Genomic DNA, 25,255 nt, shown 5'->3' with positions numbered 1-25,255 from the left:
TAGGTAAAATAATAATGTACCAGGTCAACTTACATCCTTGCTAGAATGTTTTTGATGTAACATTGTAAGAATTATGTGTTTCTTCTCAGATTATTCATGAATTTTAATAAGGTAAGATGTACATAATTTTGGTAAGTACAAGTCACCCCAATATAAGAAATGAGTTTCAGATTATTACAAATATAGAAGACTTATTCATGCAGTACATAATAACTGAAAACATTAATTTTGTTTTTCCAGTTGAACTTGGGAATTAAACTCAGGTCATTGTGCTTAAGTGCTCTATCATTTGAGATATATTCTCAAGCCTCATGGTTTTACTTTTTTTTCAGATAGGGTCTCATGCTTTTGCCCAGGGCCAGATGGGAACTGTGAGTCGTCTACTTCCACCCCCAGAATAGCTGAGATTACAAAGATAAACCATCATGTAATGCCCATAAAAGTATTTTTAAAGTGCTTTCCTTAATTCCTTGTTTTTCCACTTTTTACCAGGGATGATCTATCAACATGCTTCATATGAGAAATTGTTGTTTTAATTTTATTTTGTTAGGTTTTTGTAGTAGAATTGTGCTTCAAGGCATTCCCCACACAAATTCTTAATTAAATGGTGAGCTTATTCAGCAGAAAAACTGTCAATCACCTTATTTTATTTGACTAATCAATACATTAAGAAAAACAAACAAACAAAACCCCCAAAACTAGAGTCTTTGAGTTGCCATCCTTCTCAAGGAAAAATTCACATAGTAACCTAAACTTGTGAGCCCAAGACCATGCTACAAAGGTAGGAATAGATGATGCCAGGAGGTAGATATATTCTCAGTGGACAAACAAGGACAGATGCTTATAAATACCCCTCTTCACATGTCCTCCTGCTTCACTTCCTCAGAAAATCCATTGACAGTGGCCATCCAGACCCTGGGCTGGCAGCTCCAGCTGCTAATTACAAAGAATTTGCCACTTGATTCCTCTTGCTCTGTGCTATAAAAGAACATCTTAGTTTTCCCTTGAAATACAGTCTGCGCATTGTTAAGCTCAAAATATGCTTTATTACTTCTTATTGAGTTACTGCAATTAGCTGTAGTATGAAGATTATAATAGATATAAATATTATATTTATGATAGCTTGTATTTTAAACACAATAATACAAAGAACATTGTATCTCCAGCTGATTTTATGTGGTTAAATAATGTTAACATTGTGGCTCAAAATCAGTGAATTGATATGCAAACTAATTTATGTCTGTGACAGTTTTTCTAGTATTTGTGGTTATGTTTAAGGGGTATTGGAGAAGTTTCCTTCATCTATCTTTTTACTTGCCCTACGTTCATATTAGTCCTCCAAAAGGATAACTCTGCAATGATCCAGTTATTAAGATTCAGGTTTCCTGCTACTTTTAAGGAAGGCATAGAGATAGTATTCATCAAAATGACCTGAGAGTCTTCATAGATTACAACCATAGTCCTATGTGTTTAACCAATAATTTAAGAATAAATGTTCAATATTAGACTCAGCATGGTAGGTGTGAAGATGTAGACTTTGGCTCTTTTGATGGTAAAATCTAATGTCTTATTTTGCTGTGAATTTTGAGATAGAACACCAAAATTCTGGTGTGAAAAGATCACACCAGAAATTCTGGTTCAAGAACTTCATATCCCTTTGTCAGGCCCAGTCTATTTCTTCCTTAGTGGGTTCTTGAAACAGTACTAATTCCAGATCAGAATCCAACAATGCTTGCGACTAGGAATATCACCATGGCTTCCAGACTGAGAAGTCATCATTTGTCAATAATTGTAAATAATAATGTATAATGTTGCTTTTTCTTTCATAGATGGAATTAAAAAAAAACAGGTTAAAAAAAAGCACAGCTCAACAATTCTTTTTCTCTACCTTGACAATTTAACTCGTAATTTCCCATCTCCCCAATATCACATTGTTTCAAAAACATGAGGTTCTTTAACTTATGTGGCCTTTTGTTAGTCTACCAGAAACATAGGCTTTTCAACCTCAGGAATTCTCTGTCTCTGATCTGAATTCAGTAATCTTTGAATGACCACTATACCATCCTCACGATCTCTAAATGCTATGGAATGCATTTTGGTTTTTACGTACAATTTTACATATGTTTTCTAGTTTATACATGAAAGAAGCTATTGCCCACATGAAATGAGTTTCGGTGTTGCTATGGTTTCAAGAGTTGTAATTGTCAATGTACGTTGCACTGTACCACATATAAAAACTGTTAAATGTATTTCAACTTTAGAACTTTTTCCACATTAAATGATTCATAAAATATATTCAAGATACAATTATATTTTGAGATAAAATAAAAAAATGATATCACATACCTTATTTTATAACATGTTATAAAATATCCACATTTTAAAGTTATTCTAAAACAAACATTGTCATATTACAGTGACATAATTTCATAAAATATGAGATAAATGTAATAACTTAAAATAAGTTCTTCTGGGCTGGTCATTTTTTAATAAATATTAAATGCTTAGCAATGGAAATAATATGCTCTATGCATGCTTGCATTGTTTTTATGATACATAGACATATACTTAATTTGTGAACATGGATTAAAAAAAACATTTAAAGTCTAGGAGATAGAGTTTCCTGGTGCAATTGTGTAAAATTGATTGGAGTACGAATGCTTATCACAGTTTCAAATTAATGAGTCAGATCACAGGAATAAATTGAATGATGTTTTTTCCATGCTCATTTATGAAGAAAAAATGTTAGCTTTTTTTTTTGTTTGTTTTGTTTGTCTTCTGGATGCTTTGTAAACTCTAATTCAACCCCCCTCACACACCCACACACAACTCATTTGATTGTTTTATATTCAGATTTCCTTTAAATCACAAGCAGCTCTGGCAAGTTCCAACAGAACTAAGTTAAGGTGAAAGCCAGCCAGCTTTTGCTGCTAACAATGTATTCATACAGCAAATGATCTCTGTCTGTTCAGGCTGCTTCTTGCTCTTGTTTCAGAATAAGAAGGGAGTGCTGCTGCTTTCCTGGGGTATGCTATTTGAGAAAGAAAGTAACCTAACACTAACTGCAGGCGGGGTCAGTGATGTAACAGGAAGCCCTGATGTTTCCCTTCTGCTGCTGATCACTTACAATCTGACAACACTTCCAATCTACCCAGAACAACCTTTGTCTCCAGCAGAGAGTGTCACCTCCTGCTTTGGGACCTTCAAGCTCTGCTTGACTGGAGTTCACTCTGCTGGCAGGATCACATTGCAAGGCTTTGCCTCTTCTCCACCTTGCCTGGGGATAAATCTGTCTGCGGAATCTCAGAAAGTCAAATTCCATCCTGTCTCTTTCATCAGGAATTTTCTTAGGAGCTGTGCTGGGTAAGTGCATTATTCAAAAGAAAGAGATTTATTCGAGAAGTGTCTTTCATGTTGTTTGACAGTATTTCTAACAAGAGTTTAGTAAAGTGGCATTGAACAAATGATAAACAGCATTCCACATGTTAGGGAAACTACTACATGTTACCCGAAAGTGCAAATAAAATCTATTACTACTATGTAGCATACTTGCAGTGAGGTTAAACATTTTTTTAAAAAAAAAACAACTAAATGAATTAAAAGATAAATTTCAGAACAAATGCCCTAATCACGGAACATGCTTTTAAAATTAGCTCTACTGTTAACTAAGCTTGAGCTTGACAATTGGAAAACGTTCCTCGGTTCTCCTTCCCTCGCCTGTCCCCAGGAAGGGTCTTTAAACTCTATTCTTAGTATTTTAAGAAAGTGATAAAATCTACTTCTGGGGGTATCATGCTTCACTATCTGGTTAAACACAATACACAGTTAAAAAAGCAGTAATCAATTTGGATTTATTTCATTTGCCTTCTATCTACTTTCCACGTCTAGTTACAAATATATATGTATATATGTATATATATAATTATTGAACTAATGGAATTTTCATTGTTTGTTGTCGCTAGCTGTATTTATATACCTTCCCCCCTAAACCTGAAATGTTTGCATTGCATTTGAATCATAGAGTGTGTTACAAAGAAAACATAAAAACAGAGTTAAGAAAATGTAGAGATTTCTATATTATTTCTTAAGATTCATAACTCTTTCAAGTCAAGAGAATTTGTTACTTCAACTTGACCAATATCCCTTTGCAAACTTCTTTTTGAGGGGACTAGGGAATGGAGATATAATTAAGAGCTATCTATGGATAAAGAAGTGCAACTGAGCTTTCCTGAAAGTGTGGACTAGGTTGTGAAACAGAAGTAAAATTATGTATTAAATGTAAGAGTTTCCAGGATAAAACATACAGAGGAGTTGTGATGAAGCATCTATTCATGCTCCTTTCAACAGCTCAGATTGTTCTTGACAATTAAAAAAACTAATGTCTAATAATAGTTTTTGGTATAGATATATCAGAAATAGGTGCTAAAAATAGCATGTCCAATTCGCATTTAAATTTGTGGATTATTAATACGTTTTCTTGCACATATGAAATTATGCTCTGCAATGTCTCCTTTAATGGTTAATCCTGAGCTTAATCAACCATTGTCTGCCACACTAACTGTAGACTTCAAACTCATCCTGAGTAACTAATTCCTGAGTAATTTATGGCTCAGTGTTCTCACACATTTCTTGACCTAGTGGAAACCTTACTTAAAATTTACATTTATGATTCTTTAAAAGTATCATAGCTGATTTCTCTCTTTGATCCTCCATTCTACTACTGAGTTGCTTCTTATGTGTAGAACTGGCAAATGTGCTTTTAAAATATGGCTTTGTGGTCACAGGTAATTAGAGAAGGAAGTGAAAACAACACAGACAATTATCCAATGCCATGAGTTAGTTTACAGAAGTTAAAACAGCATTATTTTTAATCAGGTTATTTCCTTAAAATGAAGTATCATATATCAATATATTTTATATTGAATAAGGCCCCATATTTTCTAATCTTTATTTAATTACTAACTCTCAACACATGATTCTCTTGTATCATTTAAATATCCGTGTCTATTAATAGCATGGTTTATAAACTTTCCACTTCCAGTATAAACTGGAGGTTTGAAATAAGAGATTTGTATTATAACTATTTTAATAGTTAAAAATTTAAATATCAGAATATCAAAGCATGCTTACTGAATTAAAGTTAATTTTTATGGGTGCTCATTATAACATTAAGAGCTTATTGCATAGACTCTTAAAACCATTTCTAAAAGTATAGAATAAAACATAGAATGAATAAATTGCATGAACGGTGAATGTAAGCTGAGATGTGTTTTACCTGGACATTCTATTTTTAAAGAGATATATTTTGGGCCATTATTTTGTTTTGCCTTCTACAACGTAGCTCACAGCAAATATTTTTCTGTTAATTAAAATATTAAGATTTTATAATATACAAAATTTTACTCATTTTGAAAAAAGTTGGGAAAACAGAAAAATGAAATAAATTGTAACTGAGTCTATGCTTTCACAACTTGTTTTGTTTCACAAAACAGTGACTTGGGTTTATGTGATTTATTCATTGATAATTCTTAAACTATATTAAAATGGTATGAACAGTGACCATATTAAAGAAGATCTTTATACTCAGTTATATATGCTATATTATTACTTTCATGCATAATATAAATTCAGTAAAACTTTTAACAATACTAATAGAGCTATATTATTTTATATGCTTCATTTTAATGTAGAAAAATAATAAACATAAAGCTAACTGAATGTAATATTACTATACGTTTCTAACAGGCAATATTTGGCATCATTAAAACTATTTTGTATTAATTTCTAACTCTAGGTTTAAATTGTGATGGTAACCATCTTTGGGGATTGTTTTTAGACTGTAGGAAAATTCACTCAATAAATTTTAAAGGATCAAAATTGGTATTTTCTAAACAAACATATTTCACCTTTTACATATGAGTGAATGGATCTTGGATAAATAATTGTTTTTACAGATATAGTCACTATGATGTCAACTTAGAATAAAAATGAATTCAAATAGGTTTTTAGCTTTATTCCTTATCATTGTTTGGGATTCAGAAAAGCTTTTGACCGATGAACTACATTGTATCTCTCTAATTGTGTGGTACAACTTAGTTCTTAGTCAGAATTCTAGAACACACACTGAAGGTGTGTCTGGTTTTGAAGTCCTTGGGTGAACCATAAAGGTTCATGATTTTTCAGAAGCATAAATTTATATGAAATACGGGGCGAGTCCTTCATTCCAACCAGGCCTCCCAGCCCTAACCTTCTTACTCACACCAAATCCATTCCTACCCAAATTCTTTCATTATTAGCCATTAATTTCATTATTAGCCATTAATATCGATTATGCAACTCAAAGTATCTGGATAATTTTTACACCTTAACTTCATCTACCTTTAATTAGTATACAATTTTGAAGATATATAGCAAAAAATCCTGAAGAAATAACAGGTAGATTATAACTAATAGAAAAATTTGGAATATTAACATGAAATCAAAACCATTAAGGATGAAAGCTCATGTAGATATGGAGAGCATATCACATATCTATCTGAGAGTTACATCAACAAGTAGGAAATATACTTTTTTATATTCTATTGTAATTTTAATTTAAATAAAAAGTCCTCAGTATGGATGGTATTTTTTTCATATTTAACTGAGACTATAATAATTTTTGTTCTGCTATTTAAGTCAACTAAACATACTTGTATATTTGAGCAATGTTAAAATCAAATCCATTTACATTTTAGTTTAATAAGTAGTAAGATATTTTTACCAAAAAAAGGAGAAAAGTAATGTACCTAATTATTAAGGATACAAAGTCATAGTCTTAATAGCTGGGGACTAAGTCAAAGGTCTATGTTTCCTATAATTATTATCAGACACAAAATTACGAATATTTTTATAACATATTTCTTTCATTTTTTTCAGTTTTCTTGCATTATCAGAAAGTATAAAGCAAAAACAAAACACTAATATATTATTTGCAAAAATGGTCAAAACAATACATCTGAGTTCATAAAATGTGAACAAAATTATCTTTTATCCTTCCATAAATTTCATCAAAGGTGAGAGTATTACATACTCCTCTTAGAAAACAAAAATACCAACCCAGTTCAAGCACATATAATCCAAAGTAAGTAAATAAATCAAAACCCTTATGCTATTGAAGTCATTACTCCCTACTCACTAAGATTGTTGGATGGAACCAAAAGTTTAGAGGTATCTTATTCCACTTCATATTGACATCATGTTTTTATTCTTTTTAATCACTACAGACCTTAAAATGATCATCCTTTACTATCCTATCACACATTCTGAAAAACAATATTTAGTCACTATTTTAATAGAATGCAAACACTACCTTCACATTATCTCTTTCAAAGATACAATGAACAGAAATTATTTTGTTTCTCTTTATTACACGTGAAACCTGATGGAAATACATGTCTGAAGTTAAACCATCACTGGCAAAACTCTGTGTTAACTACATCTACTAATACTGTGTCCTAATTATTTTGTCACAATTGTGTCTATTGTATCTTATTATATACCTCATTACTGATGCTACACAAAGTCACATGGGAATGGATAATGATCTATCCAACCTAAACTGAATCTCTTCTAACACAAAATAGTAATATTAAGCTCATTTATGGACATATTAATTTTGCATAGTTATAAAATATGGAAGTACATTTAATTCACTATCAAAAATGTTTCCTAATAGCTGTGGATGCTCAACATTAAAATAGTAAGAATGATCCAATAAAATCAATTTTTAGGGTTTCAAATTTTTCTTGGATGTTTTGTTTTTGTAGAGATATCAGTTGTGATAGGCAATTCTTCCCATCACATTTTACATATAGTACATTTTTTCTTATGTTTTACACACACACACACACACAGAGTACAATTTATAAACAAAGAGTATCTGTGCAAAAACACATTTAGGTTTTGGATATGATTTATTGTTTGTCTTTGAATATTTTCAAATACCTACATTGAGAATGCAATGAAAAGAAAAAAGGAAACTATAAATTCTTTCTCCACAAACAGTCTCAAAGAGATTCATGTTTTTCGCAGTTGTGAATGTTACCTGGTATCTCTCTTTTTGATGGATCTCTCCGTGTATTGCATCCACATTCCATACAGCCTTTCACAATTGCTCTTCCTCTAACCACATTGAAATCTGCTCTCATTGTGTATGATGAGGAGGAAAGCATTCTGATTTTGGTTCACCTCACAGTTTAACTGTACAGGAAACAACCATATGTTAATTCATATGTTCATTTGATTATTTCTGTTAAAGGGGTGCTAAGATTCTACAGCATGAATTAAGTAAAGGGAAATCATTTCAAAGAGGTTAATGTCATATGAGATACAATAGAGAAGACATTTCAGATGATCTTAACCAAGGCACATGAAAGTGTAAGCGATTTAGAATTTGTTAGATTGTTCTTTCCTTTGGGGTACTTCTATAACGTAAATGTGCCAGACTAATAATATATGCAGATATAGAGTTACAGACAATAACATGAGTTAAAAGTTCATATTTCCTTTTCCACTCTCTTACTGTGGAATGGTTTAGGAAATGTTGAACGTAAGGACCCTGCATGCTTACCTTTAACAATAGGAATTAGGCTAAATAGCATCATAAGGACTTGGTAAAGAGAATCATGTTATTAAATAGGCACAAACATTAATTTTGTGACTAAAAAGACAATTTCTTCCATTCATTTTCAAACTGAAAACATGGAGTACAGTAAATAGTATGTGCTCTTATAAAATATATAATTAAGGTAGATAATTTATTTAAGTTAATTAAAATAAATATTTATAAGAAATATTTTATAGATTCCAATACTATCTGAGTGTACTAGACCAAAATATTTGATTATGTATTCTCTTTAGGCCTCCTTGTACAAATAATAAAGTCAGACATTTTTCAAAACTTCATTCTTAATAAATATTGTCTTAAGAATTAACAATATTGTTCATGAAATTCTTATGGCCCTGTTTGATGAGCTAGATTTCACTTAGCCCACTTTCTTCAAGATGATTATGCTGAAATTAGCAGAGTTTATATTTGAATGTTGACATAAACTAACATTCTATAAAAATATTCAATGTGTAATAATTTACTTGAAATATAATAAACATGAAATATAATAAACATGAAGCCAAGTTTTTCATCAAGGAACTCAATTGCCTCAGCCCCAATACGTTGAAAGAATCCTTATTCAAAATCTTTGATGTTGTTTCTGAAGCTATGGGTCTAATAAATCATTGTAAAATGTCCTTAATATACTCCTAAATATTAGACTCCAGCTCACTGTGTCCTTGAAGGTCTTCTTTAATACTAATTATGATAAAGGTCTTGAAATGGCCTGTGCTTTAAAAGAAATAGATACAAATCTTTCATTTGGACCACACTTTGCTCCTAATTACCCAAACATGGTCCCATACATTCTGATCTACATTTCTCTATCTAGAAATAATGTTTTAATTTCAGAAAGGAAATACACTTTATTATGACACATATCACCATTCGTCTATTCCCATTTGGATAATTAGGTTAAAATTCATTCTTAATCATGGACAAAGGTCTCCATGCATCATAGTACTTTACTGATATGGGATTCTAACAGAAATCAGCAGGAGCTACTTATTTGAGTGAAGCAGTTGTTTAACATTATCCTGTTTGCTTTTATTTCCTGTTCATCACATAAGCATGAATACAGCTTCTTAGTATAAACACAAAGTAATCTTGTTTATTTGTAGGCCTGTCATTCCTGGATTACAGACTCCCATAGGTCTTCTTCCTTTTGTCAAGTCTTTTAACTTTAAATAGTCAGTCCCTCATCTTGACAGTCTTAGTAATGACTTTTTAAATATCAACTTGCCCCTGTATGACCACAAATCTTTTGCCTTTCCAATCTGCTATAGTTTATCTTAAAATTTTCTCCTGTTAACTATGAAGCAACAAACTACCATGATTTACATATTTTCCATATTATTATTAATTGTCTATTCCATTAATACAGAAGTCCCATAAATACAAGGAATTTTGCCTGAAATATTCACAAATATATTCTAGATATGTATATAATAGACACTGAGAAGTCACTTAATAACTAAATGAAAGAATGAATATTTTTAATGCCTTCTCTTCAGTGAAAACTGGATATGAACTTCCTGCGGTTTTGTTTATATCATATAATAGATGCTAGAGCAGTACTCTACAACCCGACATGTTTCATACAATAATATATTCAAAGATTAGCTATCACTATATCATTCTTACACCAACCTAGCATTTATTCCTGCACTATCTTTGTGACCAAAAATAAATTAGTAAAGATGCCTTCTTCATAGATTTAGTATTAAGGTTTTCACTAAGCCCTAAGGAGTAATTAACCACTTTTTGGAGTAAAATAAATTAGATTTTTGCTCAGTATTTTAACACAGAATGTGTAAGCCTTTCCACAAATGGTCAAACAGTGGCTGAAATTGGCAGAATTTTTTGTTGAAACTGGTGAACTTGCCAGCTGCCACTAACAAAAGCCTTACTGCATTACTTACTGCCTTTTCTGGAAAATAGCCCTGAAGAGTCTGTAGAAGGAAACAAACTACAATGGAGTGGAAAGAAAATAGACTGACCATTTTAGAAAGCATATACTTGTAGAAGAGAAATTCTATTTAAGGTCCAAAAAATTATGTATCTATTTGATAGGCATTGGATTACATGTTATATCTATAATTTATCAGGCTTGAAAATATTGAACAGTAAATATTTAAAGATAATTCAACATGTCAATGGCAATTTTGGAAGTTTATACATGCTATTCTGTTGACATATGATTGTTATATAAATCTTTCTATAGCTATATATTTACATATACAATATATAAATACCTACAGGTAAGTTATCTCTCTGGAGATAGATCTGTGACTAAATTAAGTTATGACTTGACAGCCTCACAAATAACTTTCACAAAATACATTGTTTGAACTTATAAGTTGTAACAGCATAACTTTTAGATTCCAGTTTTTTTTTAACAATCAGAGCTAACTTTACCATTTTTACACATAACAGAATATTACCCATTCATTCACATGGAAATAAACCCCATTTCTTTAGTCCAGAGAGCTTAAAACAGGAAACAAAATGAAGAAAGAAATCTGGGGTCAATTTTTTCTTTTAAAGACCAAACTGACAATATTGAATTTTAATAAATTTGATTAGGACACTTAAAATAATTAAATGTAATTTTCAGTTCAAGTACTTTTCACTTAAAATTTGAGTGCATCTTCATGCTTTCTCAAGGTAGTACCAGTCCCTAAGATGACAAATGAGTACTTCCAGTAACCTCCGTCAGAGAAAAGTAATGCCAACACACTTACTTCCTCTCATCTAAATTCAGCAGAGGCAACAAATAGCCTTTGGAACCTTCTCTAAGAATACTACTCGTACATTCAAGAAAGTCTATTGTAACAGTCTAATACCAAATATGCTCTGAATTTCAAATAAATGTACTAGTTGTTGCAATTTAGCTTTCAGTGTATAGAAGATTTTGGGGTACAACATAATTTTCATAACTGCTTCTAGAGTCTATGTACACTGGATCCCTTGGTATAAGGCATGTCTACTCCAGGAGATTGGCAATGCCACCAGAGACATGACCAGAAGACATAAAATAGTGCCTTAAATCAATTTTGCAATTCATGGTATCACTTACAGACATGTTAGTGAATCTCTGATAAAACTTATTTTACTTCATTCCTATGGCTAATTACTTCCTCATCTCAGATGTTTCTAAAAATATCTTTGTCAAATATCATGTTTACTCATATCTTTTAGTCAGATCTTTTCAAACAATTTCAACAGTTTATACATCCTAAAATCTGTTCCCTTTAAGGAAACTCAGTTCAGATTCTTTGTTTCATGTCTGTGGAGGTTAGTAGACTCATCTCCACATCAAAGGCATTAGAAAGGAAAGCAAGATTAGAAGTGAACTAGAGGGATAGGAAAGACTCAGGAGAAAACTTTCATTTAACAAATAGAAAGATATAATAAGAATAAGAACAGAGTTAATAGAAATTATTACTGAGTGAAGTTACTGGTATGAAACAAAGTTAAATGAAATTTGAAAGTAAGAGAAAGGAGGGAAAGGAAAAGGGATTGAGTAGGGGCCAAAAGAATAAAGAAGATTGTAAGAGAAAAGAGGATGTATAAGACAAACCAGTTCAATAAAATGTATTTTATTTGCTGGAGTAGTTAGAAGATAAAACCCCAGTGCTCAATCACATTATTTGGGATAGGGAGATTCTTTGGACTCATGGCCATAGATACAAGGGTTCTCCAATGAATACCACTTTTATCTCTTACAAAATGTATTTCAGATGCTTAGTCTAAACATGAGATGAAAATACTTTATCTGTTCATTTGTTTGAGGACTAGCCAAGGGTAAATCTAAGGATTACTCTTTGTGATGAGATCTGCAAGTGTTTATTAGAAGCAGAGGGGTCATGTCTGACTTATTGACAAATTGCAGTCCCTTAGGACAGTTTCTCCATAACTGCACAGAAATAGAGAAAAATAAATCATAGCACATTCAAAACACCAGGGCTGTTTGATAAAATGAAATACTTCATTGCAAACCTACCAAATCAGTCTGAAGTGGTTCAGCACACACACAGCGTTCCACTGAAGCAATCAATATTTGCTTTAAAGTGATTTTCTCTTTATTAAACTTCAGATATCGTAAGAGTCAGGATAAATCATACTAACACATAAGTTCAAATTTATTTACAATCGAAGGATGAACAGGCATATCAAGAGATTGTCTTAAAATAACTAAACATTAAGTATTTTTTTTACACTGTACTACCTGTAACTAATAACACATGTAACCATACTTACTCTTTTAATTCTCAGCTGAGAATTATTCCTTCTGTGATACAGGGGCACATTTTCCCCATCTAATTCATTCTAATCTCAAAGTCTTGAGAACATTGTACTAACCCATAATACAACTTCACAGACCCTTTCCACTTTGACTAGAGTCAGAAGTAACACCCCCGCACCTCCAACAGACATATGGAAATGCACACAAGTACACATATGCATACACTGATTACAGGGTGTGTCAAGATTGGTATATAAAAGTTCTATGCTTATCACTAAGAAAGTAATCTGAGATAATGGCATTCATGCACATAAATTATATTTGTATCATTCCAAGTGTATCATTTGTTCATATTGCAAAAACTGTGAAATCTCATAAGATTTCTAAGTTTAATGTTCTGAAAAAGAAAGTAAAATTTCAAAGTGGACCAGTGCTGTGTTGAAGCAGGTCCATGTCCCACCCACATCCCTCTACTTATCCCCACTACATGTTATTTTCAGTGTGTAAGTGTGGGGGGGCAGGGGGGTGGTTACTGGGGCTTCAAATGAATGCACAAGGGCTAAAGACTGGCTCTCTACCACTTGAGCTATAGCTTCACTCTTCACTTCTGTCTTTTTGCTGGTTAATTAGCGATTACCATCTATGGACTTTTCCTGCCTGGTCTGGATTTGGCTGCAATCTTCATATTTCAGCCTCCTGAGGAGCTACTATTATAAGTACAAACCATAGTTGCTCATTTTTTGTATGTTTTGATTTACAGATCTAAAATATATAACTCTAGAATACACAATTATATTCACCCTTTTGTTCCATAAAACTCCAAAATTTAACTTTTTTTTTTTGTCGGTCATGGGGTTTGAACTCTGGGCCTGAGCGCTGTCCCTCAGCTCTTCAGCTCATGGCTAGTGTTTTACCACTTGAGCTACAGCGCCACTTCCGGTTTTCTGGTGGTTTTTATTGGAGATAAGAGTTTCACGGACTTTCTTGCCCGGGCTGGCTTTGAACCACGATCCTCAGATCTCAGCCTCCTGAGTAGCTAGGATTACAGTCGTGAGCCACCGGACAGATAGGTAGATTGATTAATTATGTATGGCATAAATGTACATATATATGTATGTATATATTATATATACATATATTCATAGTTTAAGCAGTATCTGTTTGTCTGGAACCCAGTTAGTCACTTACATTCTTCCCTGAAATATTCACATAGAAGCACAGAATTACTTCCATTACCTTAAACTTGTACAAATCATTCCCTTGTCTTACCTTATGACTTTGCCATATGTACATGTGTTTCTAAGCAACACATCATGGAAGTTCTACTGGTTTTAATATTTCTCTTATGAATGTGCAATTGGACGAAACATTTTTTTTTGGAGACTGGCTTCTTTTATGCAGCATTATTGTTTTTGTGATACATCATTTTTAACTTTGTACTTGTGCTTTTTTTTTTACTGGTCCATTTTCCATTGTATGTATATATTAGATTTTATTATTTCTCTTGCTGAGGGACATTTGGATTTTTTTTACCATTGGTTATTAGATACATAGAATCCATAAATGGCTTTTTTTGTACATCTCCTGCCACATGTGTCTCTGAGTTTCTTCAGGGAATGTATTTACTACAAGGATTTCAGAACCCAGCAATCTGTGGTGCTTGTACCAATTTATGTTCTCACCAATACTACATGAGGTTTCTATTGTACCATATTCTTTCCAGTATTGTGTATTACTGTCAGACTTCCTAATTTTTGCCATTTAGGTGGGTGTAACATAGTATCTCATTGTGGTTTTAATTTGCATTTCCCTGATTATGAATCACAGTAAATTTACATGTAAAATGAATTAAAACGTTTCTTCTAAAACATTTGTTTCTAATTGGGTAGCAGTGACTTGATGTTTCGGAATTATGGGTAAAGCCATTTAGTTCATAATTATTTAAAAGAACAACTGTCTCTCTTTTACTAAATCATCCATGAAAAGGAAAGAATGTTTTATTGTCCTGAAAACTGAGAATATAAGTAACATTTCTCATCATGAACATAAATGTAGATAATTTGTGACATACTCTATTTCTCTTCATATAAAATCTTCATTAAATATCTATGAAAATTCCCTTTGAAAAATAAAAATAACTTACTGAATAATTCCTGTCAAGTGTATCATTTAAAAATCAGCTAAATAGATTTTAAATAGCTTATGAAGCTTACAAATCTCTTGACTATGATTGAGTTTCTTTTAGTATTGTAAGAAAAAGTATTTCTTACATATTAAAATACTATGAAGGTAATAGCATTCTATATTTCATCTAATCCCACTTTGTGTTCAGTGTTCTCAGGATTTAGTTGGTTTTGATTTTTTTTTCCTGTCCCATCACTTTAGGAACAACAATTAGTTCTTTTGTTTTTAGTTTATCTAAGTATCTTTATGACTTCTAATATGATTTTATATTTCTTTTGTTCCTCCTATTGAATATTAATATATTTTACTTTATAATTTGATTTTATACATACTGATATTTTCATGAAAAGATAGTGGCTAGTATATACTGGTATATAGTACAACAAATATATATATATATATATATATATATAAAACACATTGATAACCCAAATTAATACCCTGATAAGTTTGCTGATAGCAGAAGATGACCCTTTTCACATACCAACCACCAAAATGGTCGAAAGACTTTTCCATAACATTTTTGGCTGGGTTGAAAATGGAATTTCTAAAGTCATGAAGAAAACACTAAGAATGTGCATCCGTCAGTTCTATAAATGGGGAATTTTCTTGCAAGATGGAAAAAATGCACAAAATAAACTTCAGCTTTGAAGTTGCTGAATGCCATATATAAATATGCAAATTACACAGAATAAATGACAACTATGACCTTACTGAATGCCTGAGAATAAAAGGGTTGCTCCTCACATAGAGCCTGCAGAAAAATCCTGATTCTAAATATATACAGTTTCTACTAAGAAAAAAACATGTTTCTCTTTAGTATGACCAGTTTGTAATCCTAATTATAACATATAATAGTTTATAAAGATAATAACATAATTATTAAAATATAACAAAGCATAAAATTTTACAAACTAATTTCAAAAAGTAATTCAATTTTTGTTTTACAGAGATTTTATTACAGAGCTTGGTTTTAATCATCTTTCTTAGTGCTTTTGAGTATGTACCTAAACATTTCTATTGACTTATAGAAAACCTTGACAGCAACTCAGGTTCTTGTTAGGCATAGTGTAAATTGATGTTTTATGAGGTAAGACCAACAAAATATTCCAAATTATGTTATAAAGTAATTGAAATAAGCTATTACTCAAACACAAATTTGACACTATTGAAGAGTTGTAAGTCCGAATGTTGTGCCCAGGCAAAGTAATCTGACGTATGTAATCTCTTTATCTTGCGCTAAGTACTTTGATATTTTTTAATGGGGCCTAGAAAGATAAGTGCATTTGTATACAGCCAGTCTTTGTTTAGCAATTGGTTAATTGTTACTATCATCTTCTGTGTAAGGAGTGTTAAAACTCATATCTAGCCTCTGTTTTCCTCTTTGATCATGTCTGGATCACCTTTACTCTGACCATGTCAACTCTCTAGCCATACTGGGAGTGAGTCAAGTTATTCCTGCCTCAGAATGATTCAAGTCCTTCTGGAACAAACTTTCTCATGAACAATGTTAGCATACTTCCTCATCTGGGTCAATGCTCAACTCCACTTATTCAGAAAGATTTCCCATGATCATCATACCCTTCTCCCTAGACTATCTTAGCCTGCTTTATTTTCTTTCATAGCCTTCTTTTTTTAACCATTGGACTTTTATATATTTATTTGTGTGTTGTTTTTTCATAATAATACAATCTCAAAGAGGTCTCCCAGCCCTCAGGATAGAGGCTCAAGCCCTGCAGACATCAATTCTATCTCTTCCCAGTACTAAAATCTTGAAGAGGAGAGACCAGCAGACCTCTTCTCTACATGTTTGTGTCCCTCAGTGTACCAATTACGAAGACATCTTTTATTACTTCCAGGATAACTTGTTGGTACCTAAATGTGTCTGGTTTAACTCCTCCTGTCTTCCTATTCAATGTACTATTTAAAGTATGTTTATGATTTGGGTTAAGAAAACCTAGATTTATAAATGTTATGGAAAGGAAGGAACTAACAATTTACGTGACAACCTCAGTATTCTTTTATTTTGATTTCAGGATCCTCTACTTTGATTTATTGGCTTCTTAGAGGAGCCTAATAGTCTCTGTCAATGAAGCCTAATTATACTCGACTCTTTTGTCCTCATTCAACTGTTCTGATACATAGTTGTAGGTGACTGGAGAGGGGAACTGAAAAATCTTTACCTTAAATGGCAATGTATTTCAGTTTCTGCCTTGTATAACTTGTGAATCCCAGTAGGACTCCATTTTTGTTTTTCTTTTCCTAGATGGGCAACGATCTAGAAGCAGAATCTCTTCAGGGCCTTTAAAAAATGTATCATGTGGTTAGCTTTCTTCAACAGCTCCTAGCTGATTTTGGAAAATACAATTTATTCATACATATAACCAGATCTAAAGTTGAAGAATAAAATACAATGTCTATGGTTTTTAACAGAGAGATACTACGTGTAAATTCAATTCTGTTCAATCCTCTCAACTACTAAGAATATTACCCAGTTCACAAGAATCTTCTCTTACCATCCAGGAACCTACGATGATACACCAAGCCCCTGTGCTGCCACCTATCAACACTCTGGACGGGCATTCCTTCAGGTATTGCAGACACTACAAAAGCATATTCATGACCAGATAGATGTAACATGTTGGATTTCCAATCACACATTTCCAATAACACATTTCATTCAGGGGTGTTCAGAGCACATTACCAATAGTGAGAAAGACTGCAAAGTATGTTTTATAATTAACTTTTAATTAGACAGAAATCTTGAAAGGCAATGGACAAAGACTGTCAGATTTCAAGATCATCTCCTTGAGAATTATTACTGTATTCTTGTTGCTTTGTCTAGATGATTGGACTTATTAAATTTATTTGAATGTGCTAGAACAAATTTAGTAACACTGGTAATTTAATAAGCCACAGATATCACATATATATATATATATATATATTACTTATCAGGATCACAATTCCATATAGAAAAGACATCAGGTTAAATGTTGTAAGATAACAGGGATACATTATTCATTTGAATAGAATATCTTCTGTCTGTAGAGTTATTTAATTTTCAGATTCACAATCATTATTAGATATCTGTCAATGGAGATAAAACTTTCTCATAACAGGAATATAAAAGGATAAGGGAAAAGGAAAATGGAAGGTGAGTTGTTTTAAAATTTTAAACTACTCTAAACACTCTTTAAGGTTGCTTGGCAAAGCCATTTCAGTTTCAGTGCTGGTAGTCTTAGGGTATTGGTACTTCCAAAAAGACTGCTATTACAGACAAATATGTCTTCTTGTGTGTATTTAGCATCATAGTAGCATGACAAATAATACATAAATTATACAGTTGTTTTCACATCCTACAACCATCTTCCTTACAAAGTATCAAACTTCCTACCATAACTGATTTTTAGACTGAGAAGTATAGCCTTCTAATAAACTATAATACCATTAATGAAAATAATGGCTACTAAGTTACCCTTAAGTTCAGAAGTTTGTGATGTAGTTCTTTCTTATGTTATGACATTTAAGTTCCCAAGTCATACTGTAGACCTCAAAATAGTCACTCTGTAATTGTCCTTTGTCCTGCACCCTATCTCCAGGAACTCATCATTGTTCTGGCCTTTTATGTGTCAGCTTCCTTTGTACATTTCATTTCACATGACTCATGATTCCTAATAGCAAGATTTGGAGGCTCAAAATATCTCCTTATATCTGACAGCTGGACTTTTCTTCTTGAGCTCTTTTATATGATGTCGTGCCAGATCAAGTTTTATAAAGTCCCAATTTTAGTTGATGAAGACACTTAGGGAAGTACACATAATGGGGGCGGGGAACATATACTAAGGAAGACCCAGTGTGAGCCAGCTACTGTATGTGCTAGCCATGTCTTCATGTGGACAAGAAGAGGGAGATAGCTACATATTTTAGAGTATCTTTCCAATTACAACTTGTAAAACATAATGGCAGTTCAAAAGAGATAAAGGGAAGTGGATTAAAAAGTGAATGGCCCAATTTAAATTTTTTTTCTCACTATTGGCTATAACTCAAAGGATTCCTGGAACATAGGTACTGTTTTTCTTTTGTTCAAATTTAGTGTTGTTTTGTATGCTTTAACTTTCAATTCTAAGAAGTACAATTTAAAGTGTAAATTAATTTAAATTCTGGTCAGATAGAAGTTAAGAAAAATCATCTTTCAAGAAATGGAAAATAAAACAGAGACGCAGAACCAGTTTGACAGTGTGTTAGTTTGAATCCTGCAAGGATTAACTCTAACCTAATAAAAGGAACACTGAACTGAGGTTGAGAAGAGAAGTTCCTATTCTTAGCTCATTGACCACTGCTGCAGAATTTAAGACCAAGACAGTTCACTAACTCCTCCCCAGCTTCTAGTTTCTAAGTCTGAAATTAGCAGATTCTGCTATCATTCTCCTATCAGGTCCATTCTAGATCAAAGTCTGGGTGATATGACTGAAGCTGCTCCAATCTAAAGACTGGACCTAGAAACGAAATGACTAAAGTTCCCAGTCACAAAGGATGTGATTTGGAATGGTTTAATTCTTCTAACTTCAAGTATTTTATATTGTTTTATTGACATAGTCATTTCTCAAGTTGAGAAACTGGAAAGATAAATTAGAGCTAGGAAAGAGAAAAAAAATCAGAGAAATGTCATTGGTTAGACTGAATTATTTTTAATGACAGAAGAATCTATTTCTAATTATCATTGTAGTTCAGTAACCTTATTGAAACTTTAACTCCAAGATAAGAAATTAACTTCCTGAGAAATTATGTAACAATCACATTAACTGTCATTGCAGGCTCCATTTTGCTGTTTGTTCACTTGAACTTTAGAACTATGTTTGTTTGGCTGTATTTCTGTATGATTTTGAAGGAAATAGCATTGTTATAAATTTTTGGTTTTTGTGTATGTCTAGAAATTCTTTATTTACTGAGAACTAATTTATGACTATAGAAGAATTATACTTGTCCTTCAAAGTATCTTGGTATGATGTGAACAGTGCCCGCTCCTTGAAGATTCGGTAAGATTTTCACAGCAGGGCACAATGAAAGTTTTCCCACCAAACAACATGGATACATTAGAGAAGCAGGAGTGAATCTATTTGGGTTAGCTCAGTGGGAAGTACATTAAGGTAATAAAAAAAAGAAGGCAAAAGACTTTGACTTAATTGCAAACTCCCCTCAAGTCTGTACTTAATTTTGGCTTGTGGTTTTGTTCTGTATTTTTTTAAGAGTACTCCTATGAGTGGGTTAGTTTTGGTCCAGTACTAGGCAGCAAAATACATCTCTCCATGATGTCAGTGATTTCCAACTGTCTACCCACTACAAGAGCCAGAGAAAACAAGAAACTGGGGGTATGAAATATAATGACCAACATAGGACTGGTTTGTATCACTCCTTTCGTTCTACCATGTCACATAAATGGCCTGAAGTTTGCCTTGCCACATCTGTAAAATTAGAGATTGATCTAAATCTAGAAACATAAATAGAAGGCTGTCTTAAATAAACTCTAAGGTCACTCATTCTACTGCTTTCTGGTCATTTTTTGACTCAAGGTTTTATTTCCATCATGTGAAAGTAAACATACCATACTCTATCTTCTGTTCTTGTAGCCATATGTTTTTGTCTTCTGTCTAAATAAAAAAAGCATCTATAAAGAATTCCTTAATTTATTGTAAAGTTTTAGTAGTATAGTTATTTTTAAAAATATCATTAGAGGACATGTTTCATTAGGTGTGGTAGATTATTTTAGCCATCCCAGCTATTCCAGAAGTAAACACTGGGAAAATCACAGTTGCTACCCAGTCTGAGCAAAAAAGTTCATGAGCATTCACTTTCAACATAAAATGCTGGGCATGGTAGTGAGTGCTTATCATCCTGATATAACAGAAAGCCCAAATAGGATGGTTATGGTCCAGGAAAGCCCAGCAATAAATAGGACCTTATCTGAAAAATAATCACAGTAAAATGGCTTCAGGTCTGATATGGCTACAGTAGTAATCCCTGTCTACTGAGTAAAAACCCTGAGTTAAGATTTCACTATAACAAAAGCAGAATTGCATTGCTAATATTTTAATTTTGGACAAACTTTGTCTAAAAATGAATAAAAAATCTAACAATCTTATATTTTGCTATGGAATATAGACTCCCCAAACAAGTTGCCCAGTTTGCTTTCAAACTATTAACTTTTTAATAACTATTAACCTTTGAAACTTCCAATAACTATTAAATTTTTAAAGCAGTCCCTTGATTTCTTCACAGGTAAACTTTGGTAATCATAGTGCCTAACATACATTTTATAATTTGGTCATAAGTCTTGAAAGTTAATATTGTAATATCAGTAACTCACTCTGTAATTTGTATTTCTAGGTTTGGTAGTAGCTATATGAATAGGTTGATATAGGTAGAAATATAATTAGTGCTTAGATTTAGTGTATCTTTCAAAAGTGCTGCTAAGGTTATTATCAATATCATCCTCATTTCTAACAAAAATTCTAATTGATTGACAGTCATTTTGACAGGAAAATTTGAAGGTAAAATTTGATGAATGTTCATATTGTTCCATGGAAGGTTTTAATCAGGTTGCAGATTTTTCTGAGAGCTAAGTTGGTGTGATAGCAATAGAAGCAATTGCAACACATCAGGGATTTAAAAATGTCTTCCTGCTTACCGGGTGGTGTACTTTTCTCTATTTTTCTGGCTCCTTAATCCTTGATTCTTATGCATCATGTAGTTTCCTCATTCTTTGAAGGATCATTTAAAATATCTTGTAATATTGTCTGGTATAGTGACATCTACCTGTAATCCCAGAACTTGAAAGGCAGAAGCAGAAGAGTTATAGCTTTGAAACCAGATGGGGCTACATAATGAGACATTGTTGAAAAAACAAAAAAATAAATAAATGAAGATCAAAGGGAGGGAAAGGAAGGAAGGAAGGAAGGAAAGGAGAGAGAGAGGGAGGGAAGGAAAGCAAGCAAGCAAAGATACTTGATAAGAAATGTACTCATTACCTTGCACATGTAACTGTAACCCCTCTGTACAGTATTTTCACAATAAAAAAACTTATTAAAACTAAAAAAGAAAGAGAGAGAGGAGGGAGGGAGGGAAGGCTACAAGAAAAGAAAAACCTTGTAATAAAAAAATCTGTTTTGACAGCATAAATTTCTAGGGCAAGAGTGGGAAGTAAAACAGAATATACTGTTGAGGGTGGGGAGCATAATTTCCCACTGCTAGGAAGAGCACATTCATTTATTTGTTAATGGAAGTGTCAGGTATTAAACTGTTCATGTATTTGTATTTCTCCAGGAACACTTAAAAGAATGATATAACAGTTAGAACTGAAAACATTTAAAATGTATATTGTATAATTGCATATTGTATAATTGAGCTGTGAGTTGACATGAGATCTTTCAAAATTAGTTTTCAAAGGTTATCTAGGAAAAAAATGGAAAAATCCTGCTTTATGCTAGTATTCCATCCATCTTTGCACTTTTTCCTCAAGAACACAATGAAAATAACTTCCTCAAGTAACTCTCTCTCTCTCACACACACACACAAAAGCACACACACATAACAATACTCCCCCCCCCTTTTTTGTCCCAGTACTGGGGCTTGAACTCAGGGTTTGTCTCTTAGTTTTATTACTCAAGGCTAATGTTCTGTCACTTGAGCCACAGCTCCACTTCTGGCTTTTTTGGGTAGTTTATTTGAGATAAGAGTCTCAAGGCCTTTCCTGCCCAGGCTGGCTTTGAACCACTATCCTTCTATCTCATTCTCTGGAGCAGCTAGGATTAGAGGTGTGAGCCACTAGTGCCTAGCTACAGTACATTTTTTTAACAGAAAAACTGAAGTTATCTTCCAAACTGGACTCAACTACAAAGAAACATTGGATCTACAATAATATGAATCAATAGTGCATGTAGTAAATGGAAATATCTTCTCCATCTTCTTAATAAATGAATGTGGCTTTGTAGGCACATTGAAGATACCAAAGGACTTCTCATTTATTATTAAGGATAATAAATTGTAATGAAGTGCTATTATAATGAAAACTCTATTGCATTTAGTGTTATGCAATTCCACATGTCATAATTATATTTATGCTATGACCATTAGCAAATAGTTCATTTATATTTTATAATGAAGATTATTACATATCTTCCAAAACATGTGACATGTCATCCTTTATGTTATCATAAAATATGACAAACTTCAAAACTTTTTCAAGATAGATTGTTATAAAGCAATGAAGAGAAATTTTATCTAAAAAGCAAGTCTTATCAGAGTCCAGAAATATAATTTATAGATCTGATTCAAACCTTATTACAAGTCTTATTCTGAATGTGGTATAACATACCTATAATCCTGAATCAGGAGTTAAAGTGGGAACATCACAATTCTACTTCAGTCTTGTCTATATAGCAAAAACCTGTCTTAGAGACATGATAGAGATAATACAATACTGGACTTCAAATTATACTACAGAGTTATAGTAACAAAAATACATCATGGTACTGATGAAAGCAGAAACATAGACCAATGGAAAAGAGTAGAAGACACAGAAATAAAATCATACAGCTGCAGCCATATAATTTTTGAATGAGCGGTCAAAATACAGACAATAAGGGAGAACAATCTATTAATAACAGGACTTCCTTAGGCATATTTTTCAAAGAAAATTAGCTATCTTTTATGGAATGTACCAAATTTGGCAAAATATTTCCTCTTTTATATGGTAAAGTGTACATACAATGAAATAATAATCTCTCTTCTTTGTTTTTTGTTAGTATAGATTGAATTCAAGGTCTTACCTGTGCTAAGAACACCTTCTACTGGAAGTAGCCCCTTGCTTTTGACACAATTCATGACATCTATCAGGGTAACAAATCTGCCACTTCTTCTTAACTTCAAGCCAGCTCTGCCCACGTTGCCCTTCTATCTTGCCAAGAGTACTCAAGTGTTGATAATGTTCTGATCGGTATCAGCCATAGGATATTGATGGATGGCCAGATAACTTTAGCTTACTGTTCACTGTCTGAAGCCCTATTAATATGCTTAGTGGTATGTCTACTGGTTATTAACACCAAGTGAAAATATATGATAGTTCTGAGTTTCTATTAAAAAAGGATAAATTTCTATCTAGAGTATCTGAGAAATAACTAGAAACTGGAGAAACTAAGGCTGTGTCTTGCAAGGAAGATATAGTCATTTACTGTATTTTCACAGGAAGTTCTTGTGGTGGCAAAATGTTCTTTACTGTCAGATTGTTATAGATACTCAACAAAATAAAAATAAAAAACACCAGAAATATTTACAGATTTTAATGTATTTTATCTAAAGCATTCCTCCCAATGAGAAATAGACCTATGACTTCAAGGAAAGCAAAAACATGATTTAATAAGCTTGACAAATCAATCTGCAAAACTATATATTATGGTTCATATTTTGTAGTGGTTGTTCAAAAAGACCCATTTTTTTCAGCCAGAACATTTTGTACTACAGTCTGTTATCTGATCTTCTGACTTTAAAGGTGAAATTACATTTGGAAAATTTTACTACAGAAATAAGAAAAAGACATTTACTCTTTTACAATCTATCTAAACCTTATAATGTGAATTTTAATTTTATATCAATTTTATATAGAACTCCATTGCTTTGGTGTGGTTTAGGTGCATGAAGATTTCACAGGCTCTACACCACATCTGTTTATATATTCATTTTATGATTTCTTAATACTAGAAATCAGGAATTTGTGGGTTATTGATTAGTACGATTTGATGATCACGTTATAATTATCAGTATAAATCCAGCCTCACTGGATTTAAATGGTAGGAATAATTATGGAAAAGTTAACATTTACAATTTTACATTTGAGATAAGTATTCAAGTTATTTGAATTGATGTAAATACTAAGTGTGTTATAGGATTCCATGTTTGATTCACAGTTACTTAGGCTTTCAAATGAGTTACCTGGCAATTAGAAAGTATACAATATTACCTAACAAACTTATTTTTAGAGAGGAAAGTATGAACACAACTACTGCCATATGGGTGGTATTGGTCCTGATTTACATATCCCCAAGGATTAATCTCTTCCTGGCATAGAACATTCTCCCTACAGAAGGCAACATGTACATTCTTGTAAATCATCCATGAAA

The 25,255-nt window shown here is 32.4% G+C and overlaps 1 protein-coding gene across 2 annotated transcripts in view; it reads left to right on the top strand.

The window, feature by feature from the left end:
• Positions 1 to 3,129: 3,129 nt before the first annotated feature.
• Calcrl (calcitonin receptor-like) overlaps positions 3,130 to 25,255 on the top strand; it is a 95,462-nt gene continuing 73,336 nt past the window's right edge. For both annotated transcript variants that reach the window (XM_013029848.1, XM_013029839.1), the window contains exons 1-2: positions 3,130 to 3,363; positions 17,604 to 17,671. The gene's annotated coding sequence lies outside the window, so the exon portion shown is untranslated. The remainder of the gene's footprint in view (positions 3,364 to 17,603; positions 17,672 to 25,255) is intronic.

Source organism: Dipodomys ordii, unplaced genomic scaffold (assembly GCF_000151885.1).
Source record: "Dipodomys ordii isolate 6190 unplaced genomic scaffold, Dord_2.0 Scaffold5, whole genome shotgun sequence".
Lineage (NCBI taxonomy): Eukaryota > Metazoa > Chordata > Mammalia > Rodentia > Heteromyidae > Dipodomys > Dipodomys ordii.
The sequence above is the reverse complement of the archived record's forward strand: the minus strand, read 5'-3'. Positions and strand labels throughout refer to the sequence as shown.